Source organism: Carya illinoinensis, chromosome 12 (assembly GCF_018687715.1).
Source record: "Carya illinoinensis cultivar Pawnee chromosome 12, C.illinoinensisPawnee_v1, whole genome shotgun sequence".
NCBI lineage: Eukaryota > Viridiplantae > Streptophyta > Magnoliopsida > Fagales > Juglandaceae > Carya > Carya illinoinensis.
In genome coordinates, this window is record NC_056763.1 from 14,184,935 (window position 1) to 14,202,876 (window position 17,942).

The window sequence follows — 17,942 nt, forward strand, 5'->3', positions numbered from 1 at the left end:
CCCCTTGAGCCTTCATGAGCCTTTATTGATTCTTTAAACTACATAAACCATGCCCGCTCTAAGCCTGAAAAACAATGAATCTACCGTTGATAGTTTGAGAAAATACTTTGGTGGAGAGTTACATTTAAAAGAGAAAATTGGTTACATGATGAAACATATTATGTTTGCTCTGTTCGATCAAAGAAAAAGAAGAAGAAGAAAGGAAGTGATATAAAAAAAAAAAAAAAAAAAAAAAAAAAAAAAAAAAAAAAAAAAAAAAGAGAAGAAGAGGAAAAAGAGAAAAGAAAAGAAAAGAAAAAGAAGTAGCCAAGCGGAAAGTGAATTACCTCAAATTTTGTTAAGGGAAGTGTTGGTATTACATCAGTGATTACAGCAATAATAATGCCACAAGTATGAGCATATTGCCAAGAAAGAGCTATGATTTGAATCATGTGAGTTTCTCTTTTAATGTTCTTTTCACTAAGTATTTTCCCAGTTTGATTTAATTTCCCATATCCAGTTCTTTCTTAACCCTCACCCTGTGGCCTATCATTACAACCTTAATAAAGACCTTTTGATCTTTGATTTTGGTGTTGACTACATTAGTGGAGAGGATTTCTGAAAATTGGACTTATGGGGTTAAGTTTTAAGAGAATTCTTCTGATTTTGGTTGTTCTACTTTTATCTGAGTTTGCAGGTGGTTTGAGGTTAAATTGACTATATCACACACACACTCAAGGTCTTAGCTTTAGGCTGAAGTAAACGCCTAACTCTTGCTTGACAAATTGCAAAATTTTTGATTGATTTTCTTGCTATCTTTGATGTTAAAAGAGTAAGATACTAGAGATGAAATCTAAATTCATAAAAGCTTGGTGAGTGATGATACTTCTCTTTGGGGTCGAGTTGATATTGCCTAAACTATCATTTGTTTTTCTTTTTGTTTGAGGACAAACAAAGTTGTAAGTTTGGGGGTATTTGATGGCTTGCAAAATTTCATATTGCAGATTTTACAAGTTTGCTCGAGTGGAGGCTTTTGGCCGCTCGAGCGAATTCAGGCAGATTCAAACGCTCGACTGCCGCTCGACAGGGAGCTCGAGCGGGTTGCTGAAAAACGAAGATCGCTCGAGCAGAGACATTGGCCGCTCGAGCGAAATCAGGCAGAGTCGAACGCTCGATGTGCCCTCGATAGGACGCTCGAGCGAAATCAGGCAGAGTCGAACGCTCGATGCGCGCTCGACACCCCGCTCGAGCGAACATCGTATTTTGACAGATTTTAGGTTTTCCGCCGTGGGACCATATAAAAGGCCATTCTTCACTCTAGAGCCGAGAGTTTTGACTGGAGAACACTCTTTGGGAGAGAAAAACATAGCTAGAGGGATTCAAATCATTTGTTTTGGAGACGGAATTCCAATTTATTGCACGTACGTTGGATTCATACACGAGCACGGACGGGAGAAAGGCGTTGAATCGTTCTCTTGAGCTTTTGACGACCAGTTGAGGCTGCAAGGAGGATTTTTCAGTGTTTATTTTCTTCTTCCCATCTTCTCAGAACAATTATGGTGAATTCGTTTATGTTGAATTCCAATTCTAGCATGAGCTAAATTTTCTAATTTCTAGGAAAACGATGTAACCTAATTCCGAACTATGCTTGTTTGTCCATGCTAATTTAATGCAATTCTCTCTTTGTTTATCTGATTTATTCTGAGTTTAATGCTTCTAATTAACTGGCCATTGATTAGATGATTATTAATCTTGTGATTTGCTATCGAAAGAGGGAATCATAGGGTAGATCTTGGATATTTCAGCATAGGTAAGTATAGAGATCGAAAGACTTGTATGAACCTGTGTAGTAATTAAATCATTGGTCTTATTGCGTTCTTGATTATTTAATTTGCATACTCTTGTGTGAATTGATAAACTAGAATCACTTCCAATTGACTATCGAAAGAGGCTTTTGGATGAATTAGAGATTTGCTAATAGACAAAAGAGGTTTAAGTTAAATTAGCTGGATGAGAAAAGCATAGTGAAGAATTATGGTGAAATCGATTTCCTAGAAGGTTTCTTCCCCATTGAATTTGATCTTTGAAAGTCAGTTTTATTTTCTTTGCTTATTTCTCTTTGAGTTGATCTAAGTTTATTTGCAACTACAAAAACCTTAGCGATTCCTCTAGATAAAATTGAGATTAGTAAAATTTTGGTATTTGGCAAAAGTAAGGTACCAATCCCTGAGGACGATACTCTACTTATTACTTTACTATAAAACTACGATACTGTGCACTTGCAGTTTTGCACCGGTCAAACTTGTTTGCTTGTTTTTATTTATTTAGTTATGTTTTGCAAGCTAGTTTCTTTTTGTTTCTTGTTATGTGGTGTTGGTCTTTGGTTTTTGTTTTTCTTTTCTTAAAGGGGGTCAAAAGTTGTGCTGGCAGGAAAATGGTGAGACCAAGGAAATCTACTCAGGAGCCACGGGACAATACATCAAGAGATGACTCCATAGCCCAAGCCATACCGCAGATGACAGAGTTTATGCAGCAAAATTTTAGGCCACTGCAGACAGGGCCTTGGCCACAACCAGGAGGACCTTGGCCACAACAAGGGGGTCCCTGGCCGCCACAAGGAGGGCCTTATCCGCAACAAGGAGGACTTTGGCCGCAACCAGGAGGTCCTTGGCCATATCAGGGAGGGCCTTGGCTTTGCCCGAGAGGATCTAGTAGCATGGTGCAAGCCAGATGCACCTATGAGCGCTTTCTGGCGCATAGGACCCCACACTTCACTGGAGAAGAGGATCCGCTTCAAGCTGGAAAGTGGATCAAAGACCTGGAAAGAACTTTTGAGGTGTGTGGTTGCACCGAGGTGCAACAGGTACTCTACGCTAGCTATTTGTTGCAAGGCACCGCTTTTGATTGGTGGGATACCAAGAGGGTGATGCTAGAAGCAGAGTTGGGATCATTCGCCGCTGTAACCTGGCAGCGCTTCAAGAAAGAATTTAACGACCGCTTCTTTCCTGCATTGGTAAGGAAGCAAAAGGTAAGAGAGTTCTCAAATTTGGTCCAAGGAGGCATGACAGTGGAACAGTATGCCCGAAGGTTTATAGAACTTGGGAGATTTGCTCCCCACCTTATCGCCACAGAGGAGATGCAAGCTGAGCATTTTCAGGAGGGACTACGCCCTGATATACACCGTATGGTGGTCAACCACCGAATATCAACTTTTCAGGACTTAGTGGATGTGGCCACCCTTGTGGTGCGAGAGAATAATCTGAGTATGGGCTCCCCTCTAGGGCATAAGAGGCGGAGTTTTTCTGGTGAAGGAAGCAGCTCGGGTTCGCCTTAGAAATTTGTTCAGCGGACCAGAACTCGACCGCAAGCATCCTCAGGTGTTCGCATGGGAGGACGTGTGCCTGTTTGCGGAGTTTGTAATAGAGCCCATGTGGGTGAGTGCCCTTCTGGTGGGGCTCGATATTATAATTGTGGCCAGTAGGGTCACTTTGCCCGAGACTGTCCAAGACCAGTTCAAGGAAGCCGTGGAGGTAGACGCGGTGGAAGAACAAATCCAAGGCAATCAGTGCAAGCCCGGGTTTATGCTGTCACACCCAGAGATGTGGATGATGAGGTGCCAACAACCCATAATGCTGGAGTAATTATAGGAATGGATTTAATTTTGTTTTTATGTTGGATTTAATTTTTGGTGTATTTGATTTCTCCTTTGTTTTTGGATTTCATGGGCTAATGTGTTTGGTTCAGGGAGAGTCCATTTGTATGAGTTTTATGCTTGCACTTTGTTTGATTCTGGTGCTTCACAGTTGTTTGTATCTTCCACGTTTGCGCGGATGTGTAATTTGGTCACAGAACCTTTACCAAAGTCATTGGTAGTGGCTTTACCCGATGGTGAAATGTTGTGGTGCTCCAAGGTTGCTTTGGGATGCCCGATAAATTTTGATGGAAGGTTCTTGGATACTGATTTGGTGGTGTTTAAGCTGTTGGGTTTTGATATCATCCTCGGGATGGATTGGTTATACCGATATTCTGCGAGTATTAATTGTAGAAGTCGGGTAATTACCTTTCAGCTTCCAGATGGTGATTGTCTGGAATTTGCGGCGAGTAAGTTAAAAGAAAAGCCGGTAATTATATCGGCAATTCATGCAAGAAGAGAGATTGCATGGGAGCATATGCATTCTTAGTTCATATGGTGTCTGCGTTGTTTGAGAAGAAGACTTTGGTAGACATTCCAGTTGTGAAAGAATTCTCCGATGTGTTTGTGGATGACTTGCCTGGACTACCCCCTGTCCAAGAAATGGAGTTTGTTATAGACTTGTAACCTGGAGCAGCTCCTGTACATAAAGATCCTTATCGCATGGCACTGGCTGAATTAAAAGAGTTGAAGACTTAGTTGCAAGAGCTGGTAGATAAGGGATTTATTCAACCAGTACGTCGTCGTGGGGTGCGCCAGTTTTGTTTGTTAAAAAGAAAGATGGAACCCTCCGTATGTGCATTGATTATCGAAAATTAAATAAGGTGACCATCAAAAATAAATATCCTCTCCCACGGATAGATGATTTATTTGATCAGCTTCATGGAGCAGCTGTGTTCTCTAAGATTGATTTGAGGTCGGGATACTACTAGCTGAGGATCAGAGACAAGGATGTGCCTAAAACTACTTTCAGGTCGAGGTATGGGCATTATGAATTTAAGGTGATGCCGTTTGGGTTAGCTAATGCCCCTACTGCTTTTATGGATTTAATGAATCGAGTATTTCGACCTTATCTGGATTCCTTTGTGGTAGTATTCATTGATGATATTCTGATTTATTCCCGAGATGTTGAAGAGCATGTGTATCATCTTCGTCTGGTACTTGGGAAATTGAGAGAACACCAGTTGTACGCCAAGCTCAGCAAGTGTGAATTCTGGTTGGAGGAAGTCAGATTTCTTGGGCATGTGATTTCCCAAGACGGAGTGGCTGTTGATCCTAGTAAGGTGGAAGCCATTTTGTCATGGCAGCGTCCGACTATAGTGCGCGAGATCCGGAGTTTCTTGGGGCTTGCCGGATATTACCGAAGATTTGTGGAGGGATTTGCTTGCCTATCCGGACCTCTCACAGCTTTGACTCGGAAGAATGCAGAATTTGTTTGTTCAGATAAGTGTGAGAGAAGCTTCCAAGAATTAAAGAACAGGTTGACGACGGCACCAGTGTTAGCGCTTCCAGAACCGCATAAGCCATTCGTAGTCTTCAGTAATGTGTCTAAGTTCGGTTTGGGTTGTGTCCTTATGCAGGAAGGACGGGTTGCTGCCTATGCATCTCGTCAGCTAAAGGACCATGAGAAGAATTGGCTGCGATCGTTTTTGCTCTCAAGATTTGGCGGCACTTTTTGTATGGGGAAGCATGTGAAGTATACACCGATCACAAGAGCTTGAAGCATTTGTTTTTCCAGAAAAATCTGAATATGAGGCAGAGGCGATGGCTAGAGCTAATCAGTGACTACCAGTGTCAGATCAAGTATCATCCGGGGAAGGCTAATATAGTTGCTGATGGTTTGAGCCTAAAATCGCACTTGGAAGATGAAGCCGAACCGTTGAAATTGGATTCTTTGCTTTGTGGGATGAGAAGGCTCCTTATTGAAAGTTCACAGCAAGAAGAGATGCTATCTTCAGTTCTTGACATTCGGGTAACTGATTTTGAGGAATTGAAGACTCTTTAAAGGAAGGATCCGAAGCTGCTGAATATCAGAAAAAGAGTCAGAAAATCTCGAGGGCCATTGCATTATAGCATGGATAAAGATGGAATACTTCGGTTCCGAGATCACAGAGTGGTCCCCAAAGATTCAGAATTCAAGGAGCGGATCATGGCAAAAGCTCATGTGGCCCCTTATTCAGTTCATCCCAGCAGTACAAAGATGTATCGGGACTTGAAGAAAAATTATTGGTGGGATGGAATGAAGAGGGATATTGCCTTATATGTTGAGAAATGCCACACATGCCGTCAAGTGAAGGCCGAGCATCAAAGATCTGCAGGTATGCTCCAACCCCTCCCTATTCCTGAGTGGAAATGGGATGACATCACGATGGACTTTGTAGTGGGTTTGCCGAGAACGCCTAGTGGGAAAAATTTTGTTTGGGTGATTGTTGACCGGTTAACGAAGAGTGCTCATTTCTTGCCTATTAATAACAGCGATTCCTTGGGTAAGTTGACACGCTTGTATGTGAAAGAAATAGTGCGGCTACACGGCATACCAAAGAGTAAAGTGTCGGATCGAGACCCAAGGTTCACGTCACAGTTCTGGAAGAGTTTGCAGGCAACTTTGGGTACTAAGTTGAAGTTCAGTACTGCATATCACCCACAGACAGACGGCCAATCAGAGCGCACCATTCAGACCCTTGAAGACATGTTGCGAGCATGTGTCATGGAATTTCAAGGGAGTTGGGAAAACCATTTGCCGCTCATAGAGTTTGCATATAATAATAGCTTCCATGTGACCATTCAGATGGCTCCCTATGAAGCTCTTTACGGGAGGAAGTGCAGATCGCCCTTGTGTTGGGATGAAGTCGGGGAGAGTAGGATAATTGGACCCGAAATAATTCAAGAGATGCAAAGCTAAGTTCGGATCATTAGGGATAAAATGGCGGCAGCTCAGAGTCGTCAGAAAAGCTACGCTGACACCAGGAGAAGAGAGTTATCTTTTGAAGAAGGTAATTGGATTTATCTCAAAGTCTCTCCCATGAGAGGTGTTAAGCGTTTTGGTAAGAAGAGGAAACTGGATCCGAGGTATGTCAGCCCTTTTCAGATTCTGGACAAGGTAGGGTCCGTCGTCTATAAAGTTGCTTTGCCAGAGTATTTTGGGGATATTCACGATGTCTTCCACGTATCGTCCTTGAAGAAGAGCTTTGGACAACAAGAGCCACGCTTTGTCAACCCAGAGAGTATTCAGTTGCAACCGGATCTCACTTATGAGGTTGTTCCGTCGCAGATCATGGATTGGAAGGAGCAACACTTGAGGTCCAAGGCAATACCTTTGGTTAAAGTGGCATGGTGAGATCCGTTAGCTCAAGACTTCTCTTGGGAGCAAGTAGCGGACATGAGGGAACAATACCCATACTTGTTTGAGTAATGAAGGTACGTATCTTAATCTTGGTCACAGTTGGTTTATGTGATTTTATGTGGCTTGTTTTAAGTTGGTGGTTGAGCTTGCAAATTTCGAGGACGAAATTTGTTTTAAGCGGGGGAGGATGTGATGACCCGCTTTTACGTGTATTTTCACTGAAGTGTTGTTTTTATTTTAATTAATATATTGGTTCATTTATTTTAAATTAATGTATTTTAATTAGTTTTTATTTATTTGATGCGGTGTTTAATTTATTTAGTCGTTTTATGGTTTTTCTTTCGGCTGATCAGTTTTGGGTTCCGGAGTGAGGACTGGACCTCATTTCTTTTCCCTCATCTTTTCTTTTTCTTTTCTCTTTTTCCTTTTTCTTTTTCCTTTTTCCTTCTTTCTCTTTCTTTTTCTTTCTTTTCTTCTTCTTTCTTCTCCTTTCTCTCCCGCGTATGCCAAACAGTTCGTTTTCTCCTTCCAGTCGCAGCCCCTTTGACCGCCCAGTTCTCCACCGTCCGGCCACCGTTTACTGCACCACCACCACCATTCTCTTCCCCTTCCACCAGAGATCATCCCCACCAATTTTTAGAGCCACCGGACCAGCCGTTAGCCACCGCGAGCCACTAGAAGTCACTGCACCTGCTCTGTTTTTGCGCCTGTTGCCGATTGCTTTCGCAGCCTAGAACCGCAGCTCGCCGGCGGTGTGGCCTACACCACCCACCCATGTTTCTTCCCCTCTCACCGGTGAACATCCCCACCAAGTTTCACCTCCATTCGAGCCACCGTTAGCCGCCACAAGCTCATCCAAGCCATACGATTTTTCACCGTTTCTGGTGCCGTCGCACCACCTCTAGCCACCATCTCTTCACAGCTTCTTCCCCTACCTCTTGCCAACCCAAATCACCCATTTCCGGCCTCGATCCGTTGCTGGAGCGGTTCCCACGAGCTCAATTCCGTTCAGCCCCTTTTTGGCCTTCGACCACCATTTCCACCACCACCCACGGCCAAACTCCGCTTCCTTTAGCTTCATAAATATCCTTAGACCCTTCCCTATCAATCCCAAGCCTTGGTTTGTCCCCGTTCAAAAGTGGGTATTTTACAACCCACGGCCACAGTGAAATTTCACTGTTAGGTTGCTTTCCTTCCGCCGTTTGTAACGCCGCGTGTTTTCTAAAAATACCATACAGCGCTATAAGTATTTTTCAAACCCTACTTTTAGATTTCAATATATTTTGCTCTTTCAATAATTAATTGTTGTTGGTTGACTGATTCCAGACTGAGTCCGAGGAGTTCGGGGGTCGGATGGATCGAGGACGGAGTGCTTGGTTTTGCTTGTTTGTGTTTGCTTGTTTATTTGAGCCATGAGGCGTGAGCTGCATATTGTGTTTATGTGCATTTTGTTTTAATCGAGAAAATCCTGTTTTATTGGCGTAAATGGTTTTGGGTGCATGTGTCTCACGAGCCCAAGCTGGGATGTGTTAATATCCCGGTGGAGCTCCTCTGGTCACTCGAGAGTGGATAATACTGAGTGACATCCCCTGGGTTGTCGCAGGGCGACGACCGGATCACACGATACGGTAACGCTGTCGAGACGACTCCGTGGTCCCTAGAGTGGCGGGGACTAGACGATGGCCTGGCCAGGTATGCGCGGGGCGCAAGTCTGGGCGTCGCTCGTTTAGGTGTCACATGTGTAGTCATTACCTGCAGTGTGGCACAGAGCCAGGGTGTGCGGGTGATCCCTAGGGGAGATCGTGGTGCTTGCATAACTGGATTGTTTTTATGGTTTTCGGATGTATTTTCTGGGAAAATGGCGATGTTTGGTTTTCGAGGCTTTTGATCCATTTTTTGGGAAAATGGTGGTTTGGGCCATTATCTGGGATAATGGCGAGGCTTGGTTTTAAGGATATGTTTTTGTGGGCCAAATGGGTTTTTGGCGTGCGTGGAAAAATATGATTTTATGGGTTTTGTGCATTGGCATCCTTTCATGCATATTGTTTGAGTTTTATATGTTTTTATCTAGTGGTGTTTGGAGTTTACTTACCTGCAGTACCATTTTTGGTACCGTAGATTTTGGTGCAGAGATCGAGGATGAGGAGGAGGAGGCTGAGCCCGAGGATGCGGCTCCGCCGGGATGCTAATGTTCTGCTTTGTATTTGGTTTAAATTTATGTTTGTGTTTTGTAATATTTATTTAAGTATGTGTTGAATAGCTTTGTATTAAATAAGAAAAATTCTGGTTCTTAGTTATTGACTTGCTTTTCGCTACGTATTTCTCGTGCACATTCATCACTTATACACACACTTGGCACACGTCGATAGGATGATGACCCGTCATGTCATCATCCGGACGTCTCGATTTCCCCGTATTCGTGCGTGGGGATTTGGGGGCGTCTCAGATATTAGTTATACTACAAATATATATTATTCACTATAATAATATAGTTTAACATAAATAAGATAAAAATCATAATTATATATAATTATATATACTACTTTATATTAATATATATATATATAATTGGTAACTATAGTATTGGATATATAAATAACTCTATATACTACTATATAATATATAGTATATATATTAACATATTAAATAGTATATAATATATATATTAATATTATTACAATAATATTATATAATTATTATATAAGTATACACTAGATATTACATAATATATAGTATATATAATATAATATATAATGACATACGTAATTATATACTATATCTATATATAGTATATAATACGTATATAACACTATATACGTATTAACACTATATACTATATATAACACTATATACACTATATAGTATACACTATATAGTGTATAGTGTAATATACTATATATAACACTATATACTATATAGTGTAATATACTATATATAACACTATATAGTATACACAATATATACGTATAACACTATATAGTATACACTATATACACTATTAACACTATATACTATATAATATGCGTATATTATACGTATATAATATTATTATATATTATATAATATATCATATTATATAGTAATATATAGATAATATAATATTAGTATATATTAATATATTATATAATATATATAATATAATATATAGTGTAAAAACGTTCGGATGTTATAATTAGAAGGTTCGGACGTGTTAATTAACGTCCGAACTTATACGTTATACGTTTGCATGTTAACATAACGTCCGAACGTACAAGTAATACATTCGCACGTATGATTCTAAGTCTGAATGTATAATGCATAACGTTCGCATGTAGAGCAAACGTTCGAACGTTAATTAATGAACGTTCGAACGTTAACTGTATATAAAGCCAGGCCCGACGGTTTCCAGGCCATAACATTCATCCAAAACTCAAAAATTCTCTTCCTCTCCACCACGCACGCCGCCGCAACCGTCACTAAAAGGTAATGTGCCTCTCCGTCTTCTATTTAGTACATTTTAATCGGTGGGTTTCAAAAATTCAAAACCCACCGTAGGCCGGTTATAACACTTGCATTTCCGGCCACCATTCACACTAAATTGATAAAATAGGACCGTAGAAACATTCCCCACTGTTAGTAGACTATTATTTTGGTTGTTTGTGGCTTCGAAACATGCGTTTCGAAGCTTTCGATAATGGCTGAGTCGACTCAGCGTTTCCGTGTCGTAACGTTCGAACATGTGACCTTTAGTATTCTTTACGTTCGCACGTTAAATGATAACATCCGAAAGTATTATTTATTCATGCGAACGTTCTTATCCAACGCTTTAACAGAACGTTAGATAAAATGTTCGAACGTAAACCGTTGGTCTTCTTCGGCTAGTAAGAACGTCCGAACGTATGACGGTTCAAATTCATTACGTCCGAACGTTTATATCATACGTTCGGATGTAATGAACTCATTCTTATGTTTTTATCGAACGTTTGAATGACACGTTCGATAAGAACGTCCGAACGTATCATCTTTGTAAATTCGCACGTGACAATTTTAATTTTAACGTGCGAACATATGTTCAATAACGTTCGAACGTTTCCTATTAAAATATTTTTATATTTTTTCTTTTTATTATTATTATTTTAGATATTGATAAAGTGAAATTATTTAAAAATTTTACTGGCAAAATTATGTAAATTTATAAGGATGATATTTTAATTTTCTGTATAATCCATATATGTCATAATACGTATGTATCTGTGATTCTAATCATTTTTTTAAAATATTATAACTTATATTTTTTCTTAAATTTTCAAGATATGGCTCAGTATATGATGACAAGGAAGCGAGGGAGGGATGGAGGCAATCCGGACATTGCTCGACTGGGGGCACGAACTGTTATGGGGGAACGAGAAATCCTCATTAATGAGTTTGATGAGCTTAGCTGGGAGCAGAAGACACTGAGAGACGTCTTCGTCACCAGAGGCTGGGGCCCCATATGCACATTGAGGGGAAAGATTTACCCCTCAATGGTTCGAGAGTTTTACATTGGAATGGCCACCATGCCTAACGATGCATATCATCCCATACTCTCAGTGTACGCGGTGTACAGTTTCAGTTCTCAGCGGATGTTCTCGCCGACTTACTCCAGATTTTGCGTATACTACCTGAGTCGACAGCTGCTCAGGCTGGTGACATAGCAGCTACATTTTTCCCGGCATATTCGAGGCAGATCCAGCCGCTTTTGCTTCATCTTCGGGCCCTGTTGAGTTTATGCCCAGTCATGAAGAAGATCGACCCAAGGGCGATCCTATTGCTGCTGAGGTTGGTGATGATGAGCGGGACCAGGATTTCTACATCCTCACTGGCACGAACCGCATGAAGCTTGATAGGCCAAACTCCTTCAGCCAGAATCAGCTGCTGCCTTTCTTTCGCATGTTGCACATTTTTGTTGCAACAAATGTAGACCCGGTGGCACATAAGAGCACATTCAGTCGGGCTCGTGCACAGTTCCTGATTTGCTTGGCACGTGGTGAGCTCATTGACTTGCCCCTTGTTATATTTGAGCGGATCCGTTACGAGGCCAGCATCGTTACCACGGATAATCTCCCGTATGGAGTCATCATCAGCCGCTTATTACTAGCCCGGGGAGTGCCACTCCAGGCGGAGGAGATGGTGATAAACCAGATGAGCCCCATCAACATAACCACACACCGCTGGAGCATTGGACAGGGGAGAGGCTCAGCTCAGCGTCAGTCTGGTCCTACGCCAGATCTTGTTCCCCCGACTGAGTCTGGGGCCGATGTTGCTCACCCGTCGGCGAGTACTAGTCAGCAGCCGGGAGTTACATCTGCTGGGGATGTGCGACCTGCTTGGGTTGATGCAATGATGACAGATATGAAGGCGCATATAGACCGACAGATTGATAGACAGATTGCGCATATAGATCAGGCTGTCACACATCTTGCACATCATGTAGATGTGCTAAACAATAAGGTTGAGACATTGACTGAGGAGTTTCGATCTTTTGTAAACCAGCAGTTCTGAAAGTGATTTGTAAAAATTTATCATATTTTATTTTTTATTTTTGACATATGTAATGGACACAAATATTTAATGTATGTATTGTGTAGCTTAATTTCTACTCTTAATTTTATTTTAATATATCGTTACTCAACCTTACTATTAAAAAAATATATATTATGGTTAATTTATGTACATTAACATATAACGTTCGAACCTTATCACTTTAACGTTTGAACATTGGCGCTAATATATTAACGTTCGCACGTAATTTATAAAAACGTTCGAACGTTCGTGCTAATATTTTTACGTTCGCACGTCAATATACATAACATTCGAACGTTATTGTGACGTGCGAACGTATTATGTGAAACGTCCGAACGTTTTAATATTCTTGCCCAACATTTAGTGACAGTTCTCACAAACCATCACAATAAATACGTTTTAGTCACAGTTTGGAAACCGTCACTATTTATAATCTGTCACTAAAAGCCATATTTGTTGTAGTGTATGCAGTACATGTTTTTCTTTCTAATCTATCTTTTTAGCGCAATTGATTGTGATATGGATGCTACACCAAGTGGAGATGATCATCCACAAGGGGATGCGGTGAATGCCAGAGTTCCTAAACCAATAGGGACTTCCACCCCTAGAGCCACATCTAGAGCAGCTACTTCGTATACAAGTAGTTGACCCTCAGTAGATATAGAAGATGAGGATATGTTTAATGAGGAGAGGAGGAAATGCCCATTGAGCACGGTATACCACCATGGCATCCTAAAAAATGGTTGATCGTGTAAACCCGCAAGCAAGATGTTACCAATGTGTACAACTTTGTGGTTGTCATTTAAAGAAGCAAGGCACCAGTTTATTAAAAGCACATCTTAATGGTTGCCAGCGGTATTAGATCACCACTAATGGTATGCATATTAAGAAGCTGTCAATCCCCCAATACAATAAGAAGGTGTAGCAGGAACTGCTTGTAGAAATGACCATCTGTGATAAGATGCCTTTTACCACAGTTGAAAAAAAAGGATTTCATAAATTTGTTCACACTCTTGAGTCACGATTTCCGATGCCTTCATAGTATAAAGTGATATGAGATTGTTTGAAGAGGCATGCGAAGGAGAAGGCAGAAATGAAAGAGATGTTTATTACCATTGGCTAGAGAGTGTCATTTATGATTGATAAATGGATATCCATATAGAATGTCATCTACATGTGTATCACAACCCTCTTTGTAGACAGTGAGTGGACACTGCCCAAGCATATATTATTGGTTTTGAAGAAATTGTTGATCACAAGGGTTCATTAATTAGGGCTACGATGGACGACTGTATAAAGGATTGAAAATTTAGAAAAGTCACTTATATAACAGTTGACAATGCCAGTGCCAATGACACTACAATTGAGTGGTTCAAGTGAAATATAACAGCAAAAGAGGATATCATTCATAAGCATGAGTTTATTCATGTTCGATGTTGTGCAAATATCATCAACCTCATAGTTGCTTAGGAGTTTAAGGAGATTGGTGATTCCATTACCAAAGTCCACAACTTGGTGAGATATGTGAGAGCTTTCCGTCAAAGGCTTGGCAAGTTTAAGGCGATAGTCGAACAACTTCAGATCTCATGTTCTAATAGTACTTGGACATTCTGACTCGATGGAACTTGACATATATGATGTTGGATGTGGTGCAAAAGTACTGAAGAGTGGTCAACCGGATGGAGGCTTTTTAAGGCCCATAAAGTTGTAAGTACCTAGCTCTACGCCACAAAACTTCACGATTGCTAGATCTCTTGCTCGATCTACCTACAGGATGTTCTTCAACCTCCATTCATTCTTCCAACACAATCATAGCATATTTGGTATGTGAATATATTATTCTCTAGCTATAACTTCTTTTGGTTATATCTACACGTAATTATTTTCAGAAACAATTTATTTGATCTCGGTAATTTGATCTAAATTCTTTTTCTATTCCTTTTGTGAAGACTATTAGAGTTCTATTTAGAGTGACCCTCTTGCCTATCAAATTTTGATAAGATTTTATCTGTTAAGAAGATAAGATTTTATCTATTAAGAAGTTTAAATTTAAATTTAAACTAGGGGAGTAAGAGTTTCATTTTGAACAACTAGTAATGGATAAGCCCTATCCTATTCCTTGATGGGAGCAATAGTTCAAATCTAACTCTGTTAGAAGGTCCCTAACCTAGCCTATAAATAGAGGGCATGTGTACACCGTCAGTACGACAATCAAAAGGCATAGGCCAGAAGATTCTCTTCCTACTCAAATAGTTTTTTTTCTCTTCAAGTGGGTTTTCTTTAGGATCTTGCGCATTCTTGAATCACCATGGCAAGAGGTATGCAATTTATTATTTCCGTTGTTGTCTATTTTGTATTTTATTATTCTTACATATGGTATCAGAGTCAAGTTCATGCCTATTGATTTAGATTTTTGAGATATATGTATTTTCTCATTTGAGCATGAAAATCTAATATTATTGTGTTTTCTTTGTGAGATCAAATTTGGTTTGATATGAGAAATTTTATGGCATTTTGCTGCAGAAGTGTGAATACGTATAGTCTAAGGTGGTTCTGTCTAGGAGATTGAAACTTAAGCGGGACCATTGTGATCCTTCAATTTTTCTTGGGAATCTTGAAGTTCTGTCTAGGAAAGAAGAATATTTTTTGAAAATTTACTTAGTAGTACTATTCATTTCTAATGAAAAATTCATCAAGGCATTGATCAACACTATTTATCAAAAGAAAAAAAAAAATTTGAACCTCAACTATGGATTTACTTTTGGTTTGTTTTGGTCTTCTATCAATTTTGGCCTTATTAGGCCTTTAAAGACTTATTAGGCCTTTCGGCCTTTTAAACTTTCTTGTCTGTATTAGGCCTTTGGCTTTTAAGAAAGATTTGTCCTTATTAAAAGGCACCTTATAAAGGCCAGCTTTTGGAATTGGCTATATGTTTAGTAAGTATTGATCCACACAAAACAATTTTGACCAGGCCAATTTAAAGGAATAAAATATTATTTTTTAAATAAATATTTTATTATTTTTTTTAAAACAAAGGGTTTTATTCTTGGCTTCTTTTTGGATTGTTTTTTCTTTGTATTAACTTTTGGTGGATCAATAGATATTGTTTTTCCTATGGTAAGATACTAGAGGTTATGATTATTTGAAATATTTTGGGTGTAGCCAAAGCATCCTTATCTATTGAAAAAGAATCATCTAAGGCTGATTATCGGAGTATTTTGGGAGTAGCCAAAGCATCCTAATTTATAACGATAATCATATAAAGTTTTAACTTCATAAAGATATATTAGCATCAGTGTTGTGATTAAATCATTATTTTAGTGGGTCGGACTCAAATGGAGGTTATTATTGGTGGTAGATAGATGGTTTAATTAGAGTAAGATAGATGGTTGTGTATTGGTGGTAGATTTTCCTCTCCTACGGAAGGTTGAGGTTTCTCGCTTAGTCCTGTGACTAAGCTGGTGTCTCTTAGGTGCAAGCCTTTAGAGTTTTTTCTTAACAATGGAGGAGGACATCACGCAACGTTGGTGCAACCTTAACCTTACTGAAGAAGAGCAACAAGAGTTCCATCTCCCAGAGGATGCAGTCACGGCTACTAAGCTCAGAGGCAACCACTGCCTCCTGGCTATGATTCTCAATGATCGATATGCTAATAGGGAAGCATTCAAGTCCACCATGTCCAAAGTGTGGAACACAGAAGGATGGCTATCATTCAGGGACTTAGGTTCCAACAAGTTTTTGCTCGAGTTCCAGCTCATTTCTGATAAGGAGAAGCTCCTACAGGGAAGACCTTGGTCCTTTGATCATCACCTTATCAGCCTCAAGGAGTTTAAAGGAGTTTTGACTCCAAATGAGGTGTAGTTCAACACAAAACTCTTCTAGGTACAAATACATAACCTACTGTTTGCAGGGAGGAATGAGACGGTGGGGAGGAGGATAGGTGAAGCTATAGGCAGGGTGCACCTGGTGGAGGTGGATGATCAGGGGTGTGGATGGGGGAGCTTTCTAAGAATAAGGGTAGAAGTCAACATTACTAAACCTCTAAAGAGAGGCAGAATGATCAACCTGGAAGGGAGACAATGCTGGGCTTATTTCAAATATAAACGTCTCCCCACGATATGCTACAAGTGTGGATTACTGAAGCATGTTAATGGCAAGTGTCCTAGCTTCAACCTGGCCCCTCAGTCCCAAGAGCAGTATGGTCAATGGCTGAGGGCATCCACTGCCCCTCATCACCAACTCTCGGTGAAGGAGTATGGAGGGTCACCCTCATCCCTTTCAAAGGGATCTCCCACACAAGAACAAAGCCAAGAGGAAGGTCGTCAGCAAGGTGGTAGTGGCAAGTTTCAACCACCACCAGAGGTGGAGGTAACATGGTTGGAACCACCAGGTATTGTCCAGTAGTCCACATCTTTGTCCAACGAGGATAACAACTCCCCTTCTGCATAGGCCTGCAGACTACCACATGGCTCTGAGGCACCTCAAAACATGGGGAACTAGAAAGTGTACAATGGTGAATTTTTGTCTATTCATGGGACTGCAGGACACAAGTCAATACATAAAAGCTAAAAACTACCTTTTTCTTTGAAAAGCTCCTGTAGGCTTGTCGAGCAAAGCCTTAAGGTTAAGGCAAGATCTCCAAAGCAGTCCACTCCCATGAAAGGTAGGGTGAAATCTCCTAGGGGACAGAGCAGCAAGAAGAGCCCAATAGGTGGAAAAGGTCCCCCACTAATAAGAGGTGGAAGCTGAGAGCACGAGTTGGCCCATCTAGCAATATGGACAAACCAAAGGGAGGGGTGATGGGCCTTGAGCAACCCAGCAAAGCCCAGAAAGGAAAGGCCCAACCTGAGATAGGAAATGGAGCTAAGTAGAAGCTAAGGCTTCTTGATGAGGAAGAGGTTGAGGGGATTAGTGCAGGGGCAGAGGCTGCTATGTAGCCCTGCCTACCCTCATGAAAATACTATGTTGGAACTGTTGAGGGCTTGGGAACCCTCGGACAACTCATGAGCTTCACTTATTGGTGAAGCAAAGGACCCCCTAGTAGTGTTCCTATCAGAAACTAAATGCAGAAGAGAGAGGATGGAAAAGACTAGGAATAAGCTTGGACTTGATCAAAGTTTTGTGGTTGACAGTATAGGCAAGAGTGGTGGATTGGCACTGCTTTGGAAAAATGAAGTGAAGGCTCAGTTGACCTCCTACTCTAGGAGTCACATTGCAGTAACCATAACACCTGAGTATGGGGGATAACCTTGGTTGCTGTCAGGTTTTTATGGGAACCCATCAGTTCAGAAAAGGAAAGGTAGTTGGAAGTTGCTGAGAATGTTAAAGCCTGAGAACCAAACCCCATGGCTATACATGGGGGATTTTAATGAAATTCTCAGCATGGAT